Source organism: Ailuropoda melanoleuca, chromosome 18 (genome assembly GCF_002007445.2).
Source record: "Ailuropoda melanoleuca isolate Jingjing chromosome 18, ASM200744v2, whole genome shotgun sequence".
Taxonomy (NCBI): domain Eukaryota; kingdom Metazoa; phylum Chordata; class Mammalia; order Carnivora; family Ursidae; genus Ailuropoda; species Ailuropoda melanoleuca.
The window spans coordinates 30,936,136-30,942,803 of record NC_048235.1 but is presented as its reverse complement, the minus strand read 5'-3'; positions in this window follow the sequence as shown (position 1 = coordinate 30,942,803).

Sequence of the window (6,668 nt, the reverse complement as noted above, 5' to 3'; positions counted from 1 at the left end):
AAGACCCTGGCTCCTAGGACAAAGTCATGGTTTCTCAAGAGTAACATGCTTTGTTTTTCATTTTGTTGTTTAACTCCATATAAGGGAGGTCAAAGTATTAGTGCTATATATGATTTATACACTGATGTCCACTTCCCCTTGCCATGTGTCTCCTTCCCCACCCTAATCCTAATTCCATGAGGGCCAAGGTGGTTTCCTAGTTACCCTTGCATCTATCCCTAACTCCCAAGCATCATCATGCAGGGTGATAGACCTATTTAACACTCATATTTGCTAACTGAATAAGATGCAGGCTGACGGGTCATTAGCAGAGTTACTTCACTACATGTTGAGTTAGTAAGGTCTTTGACTTGATAAGATAGCGACTTGTATACTCCCCTTGTAAAGTTCTAAGACTGGAAGGGTATCTGTGGCTTAAACTCCATTAGAATAGCGTTTTGCATGGAGATCACTACTGTCAAGGATTCTGGTTGACCTTTCCCCTCTAGGTAGGAATTCCCAGGGAAAGGGAAAGAATTATATTCAAAACAATCTGAAGTACGTAGATCTATAAATAATGAGTAAGCCTCTAACTCATACTTCGTCCTTTTTTTTATTCTGTAGGTCATTGAAATTGCCAATACGTGATCCCTATCCTCATCTGTGCTTGGTTGGAGGATAAACCAATAAATAAAAGCATGACAGTGACCCACTTTATCTGCAACTGTGTAAGGTGTGAAGGGTTTTACTCTCCCTCCCACCAAAGCTGTGTAGTGAGTGGTTTTATAACAGTTAACTCCACAGTACTCAAAACTCGGAAATGTGTACAAGATAGCAAATATGTACAGTGAATCATGAATGCCAAGATGTAGGTTCTGTACCCCGTAAGTTCTAGGATAGTTTGCTTCAAAACAAACACAGAATTGCATGACTATAATAAAGGTTATAGCTCTTCCGTCTTACATCGTCAGTTCTTCCCCTCCATCTCCAATGCTGCAGAAGTGAGGTTCTGTGAGATCCTGCCTACAAGCCCTGTAGGAATTGCCTACTTGTGAACAAGTTCTTAAACCTCTGCTTCACAGAAAGAAAGAATTTTGTGAATAAAGCACAACCAAAGATTTTGGTTACGGGTCATTGTCAAAATGAGTTTACACCAGCAGAATTTTCTGGTTTTTTAAAAAGAGCATCTGAGCAATGTTAAGTTTTTATTGACCTTATAAGAACTTATTTAACTCTGTGCTCTCACTTTTTTTATGTGGCGTCTTTAATCTTCAGAATCATAAATCACCTTGCCTTTGAAGAATTTATGTTTTTTTCTTTTCAGCTGCAAAGATTTTTTTTAAAAAGTGAAAGGGTGCCTGGATGGTACAGTCGGTTAAGCATCTGTCTGACAGGGTTTCGGCTCAGGTTGTGATCTCAGGGACCTGAAATCGAGCCTTATGTCAGGCTCTGCACGCAGTGGGGAGTCTGCTTGAGACTCTCCTTTGCCCCTCCCACTCCGCTGGCGCTCTCTCTAAATAAAATAAATAAAAACAAAGGGGGGAAGCTAAAAATCAGTCCGTTGGCTGCCAGATCGGTTGTTCTTGATCTTAATGTTTCTGTCCTTGTATATATTTTCTTACCTCGTATTGTCACAGACCAATTTATTGCCAGGAAATGAACATAATAATTTGTATTCAAAATGTTTTGGCAATTAGTCTTCTGGGAACAAACAAATGCCAAACAACATAACCATAGAAGCTCCGATTCTGTGAGATACAAGGACTTAGATGGGGGCACCTGGGTGGCTGTCGTTAAGCATCTGCCTTGGGCTCAGGGGTGACCCTGGCATTCTGGGATCGAGCCCCACATCAGGCTCCTCCACTGGAAGCCTGCTTCGTCCTCTCCCACTCCCCCTGCTTATGTTCCCTCTCTCTCTGGCTGTCTCTCTGTCAAATAAATAAATAAAATCTTTTTAAAAAAAATTTTTTTTAAATACAAGGACTTAATGTAATGTGACCTTTTCCTCCCAATTAAAGGATTGGTGGGCACATTCTATATCTTTGTGTATCTCATACAATGCACAAATGTTTTATTTAGTCCAATTCCTAATTTCTTAGATGTTTGAAGGATTATGTACTTGAAAAAGCAACATTATTTTAGATGCGACCGTCTACTTTTAAAATGAGTGATGCTTCAGTTAAACAATTAGGAAAGGAAAGGCCTAACAACATGTTGTGGGCATTTTTAATATAGCAGAAAAATATAATCACTTAACATCTAATGATATGGAGGGACGACATCAGGATGGGAAAATCACCTTTTTAAGTAACCAGAATTCCCAACAGAAACCATATTGACAGAAACTTTACCAACCCCTGCTGGCAAGAGCCACATATTAAAAATAATCAGATCCCTGATAGAGACTCTGTGAGAAAACTCTGAGGGGGACAGAGCTTGTGTACATTGATTTCTATTCCCCGGTACTATATAGGTTTTGAAGTGACCACAATTTTTCTGTTTATCAAGGTAATGTGCAGTGTCAGGATAATACTGCAGTTGCATATTAACTCTATGTAATAGTTAAAGGCAGAAAGTAAAAATGCCTCCGGGACTGGAGGAACCATTTAGGGTAAAATTTAGTCTAATCAATTCATTCTACAGACTTATTAAGAACTTAAAAAATTATTTGCCTCGCCTGACAAAGCCTTAATAAGGTTTTTTTATGGAACTTGACATGCTGATTCTAGAAAAAGTGAAGAGACCTGCCCTACAACTAGCAAGATAATATATTAAGTTGTAGTACTTAACATGGGGCATTGGTACGAGGATAAGCTGATGGAATAATGGAATAGAATAGAGACCTAGATGCAGGCTCAAGCTTGTCCGGTGGGCTGGATAGTCTCCTTTTGCCCTTCCAGATCCTTTCTCCTCCATGTGCTTCTTCTGTTCTAGAAAACTGATCCCTGCAGATGGCATCAACAGGTTCCCTTGGCCTGTGGCTTCCAGTAGGATTCAGCCAACGGGAGAAATGAATGAGCAGGAAATCTGAGCATGGTACACTGATTCATGAGAGTGGCTAGCTGGCCAGCTACTTAGGGACCAGGAAGGACAAAAGGGGAAGGCTGGTGAAGAATGGAACACTCTGGAAGAACCTCTAGGAACTGTATCAGAGTGTGAAGAAATCCATATGCCATGGAAATGCCCACAAGATAGCGTGCACTGCAGAGAGGGTTTCACTGTGGACATGGAAAGTTCTCCGATGTCAGTCAGCCTCTTCGTAGCGTCCCTGGTGCTTGCTCATTTGGACCATGTAAAATGGTCACGGCAGCAAGGATGGAGGCTACACGTGACTCTGCATTGACTTCTGCTCATTATGACTGATTCGGCTACTGCCACTGCCAAATGCCCAAATGGCCAACAGAGGCCAACACTAAGCCCCCAAGGGGCACTATTCTCCAGAGGGGGTTTTGATTAGAACAAACTGGACATTTTAATTACTGAATGGGCACTATGTTTTGTGACTTATAAAGATCATAGGACTTTTTTTTTTTTTTAAACCGAAGAGTGACAAGAGTAATCATGGACCTTCCTCAGTTTTCATCCGGGGTAGGGAAAGAACTATACCCACCCAACAAATCAATATAAAGGGACAAAAATAATATTAGAGACAAAAATAAAGTTCCTTTACATTATATTCCATGAGTTATCCTAATTGATACACATACACAAAATTTGTATATATTACCATATTATTTTTGGATACATAGGTCTATGGTAAAATACGTCCACATGCCTGGGAACAATGAACACTAAGCTGACTGAAGCTGGTGGTTGCCTGTAGAGAGAGAGGAAAGAAAATGGTGTCTGAAAGAGGAGTACAGGGCTTAGATTGAATTTGTAATATGAAACGGCTTATTATTTTCTATACGTTTTCAAATTTAAAATATTTCTACAAAAACAACCAACTGTATAGGTCCATACTGTATCTAAATATTATACACACCAGTTAGTATCTTCAGTGTCATGATGGGCTTTGATAATTTGGACACAATACCCACACCCCCTGGGATTTCACTCAGGTCTCTCTTTTCAATTTCCTCTAAGCATTCAGGCCTATTTGTCTCATTGGCCTCACTGTCCAGAAGCACTAGCCTCAAAAAAAAAAAAAAAAAAAAAAAAAAAAAAGAAGCACTAGCCTCTGACTCCTGCTACTTCTAAATATACCAAAAAAGTGAAAAACATGGACAAAGGGCTTTTTCCTGCTTTCAGATATGTGAGTAGCCCTTTAAAATAAATGAATTAAACTCCCAGCCTAAGCGGCATGCAGCCGAGGGTAAAGTTCAGGGTCAAGCTGGATTTCTCATGTAAACACGTCGAAGATGAAAGAAAGAGAAGCTGAGTAGGAAACTTATGGTCTCACTTCCTCATAAACAGGGACAAGTCCAAAGTCACTTCAGCCTTCCCAGAGCTCCATAGGTCACATCCAAAGCTTCCTGACCCTAACAAGTCAGCAACGTGTACAATGACATCGCCCATGGCAAGATCAGCTACAACAAGTGGCCCAAAGCTTCTGGTTCTTGTCTCCAGAAATATCAATAGTTAACACAACTTCTTTCATGACCAGATTTCAGTATTTTCAGCTGAAAACATTTTCATAACTAAACTGGACATAATAGAAACTGACAATGCCATGGCTTTCATCACTGGGATACTCAAAAGGTGGAATTATTACATTATCTGCTCTAGCTAATTTAATAGTAAAATACTCAGATAATGTTCTGTGGCATGGAACCCAGTTAAAAACTGTCTGTTCTCCAGCCTTCTGATAGAGGATGAATATTGAACTCAATTAAAATGTTCAGTTCACCAACAAGAAACCTGTAAGAAGTGTTTAAATGAAAAAACCTAGACATAACGCCAGAAGCTTTTCAGATGTGACAGATTTTTATATTTCATATTTTTATATTAATGCAGGCCTCTTTTTTTCTTATTATTTCAAGCACTGACATCTCGAGAGATGTATAATTTATACAAGCTCCATGTAAAAATAAAAGAGAATGGTAGTAATGACAATATAATTCCAACTCTGTAACTTGAACTAGAAAGTTTAGAACTTAGAAAAGTTTTAAAATAAGTCTTCAGGGGTGCCTGGGTGGCACAGCGGTTAAGCGTCTGCCTTCGGCTCAGGGCGTGATCCCAGCGTTATGGGATCGAGCCCCACATCAGGCTCCTCCGCTATGAGCCTGCTTCTTCCTCTCCCACTCCCCCTGCTTGTGTTCCCTCTCTCGCTGGCTGTCTCTATCTCTGTCGAATAAATAAATAAAATCTTTAATAAATAAATAAATAAATAAAATAAGTCTTCATGTATCTTGTCAACTCAGGAAAACTGATACCCATATATAGATGAGTCCCAATCGTATTTTAAGAGTTGTCCCTACACAGAAAAGTCCTTTCAATAAACTTTACTCCAACGTGGAAGAGTGGAAAGACCATCTTGTTCATTGTATGAAGTTCTCAACATGGAGCCATGTCTACGATCCATTAACACAGAAAAAGGTAAAGCATTAAAATGAAAACCAATGAGTGGAATTTTGATACAGGGTGGACTCGAGCAAGGCTACCCTCTAAGCATCTTCGTATGACCGTAATCAAACCTTTACCCGTGGCTACATACTTAAAAACAAAAAAGAGCCATCCTAAATTGTAAGTACTTAGAAATACTGAGTTTGGCCTGGTTTTCATTTAGACCTAAAGACCATTCCCTAAATTACATGGACCCTAATAAACACAAAGAAGGCCTGCCAGCACTTAGACGCCCCTGACATAAGGTCACACGAACTTCTTGATGGAAAGATCACATTTCTCTTTGTTGACTCATCCAGAAAATCATTAAGAAAATAGTTTTCTGTAACCTGCTATATGGCCATAGTTTTTCAGAAGATAAATTGCATTTTTTTTTAAAAGGAAAAGGCGTGGTCATTATGCATTCTGCAATGACAAAATGACAATACAGTTTTTTCTCTCCTTCACTGTTTCCCGCTCATCTCTGCTGGAATTTATCCATCCTTCCTGCAAACTGTGTCACATGTTACCTCCTCAGGGAAGCTGCTATAGGCTGAATGACTGTGACCCCTCAAAATTCATATTAGAATCCTAGCCTCCAGCCCCTAATTCAGAGCCCTCATGAATGAGATCAGTGCCCTTATAAAAGCAGCCCAGAAAGTTCCTTTGCCCCTTCCATCATGTGAGCTTACGATGAAAAGACAGCCTTCTAGGAAGTGGGCGCTCACCAGACACCGACTCTGTTGGCACCATGATCTGGACATCCCAGCCTCCATAACTGTGAAATATAGGTTTCTGCTGTTTAGAAGCCAAATCGTCTATGGTATTTTATTATAGCAGCCCAAATGGACTGAAGCAGATGCCTACTGCGACCTTCTAAAATGTCCCCACCTGCAACATTCTGTTACCCAGCTTTATTTTCTACCACCTGACAAATAATTATTGGTTAATTGTCTATCGCCTATCACAGAGTCTGTGTTTTCTATTCACTGCTTTTTCTTTAGCACTGACACAGAGCCTGGCAGTAGCTACTCAAACAAATATCATTAGCTGCTCAAGAAACCCTATGACCCAGCCACTGCACTACTGGGTATTTACCCCAAATACAGACGTAGTGAAGAGAAGGGCCATATGCACCCCAATGT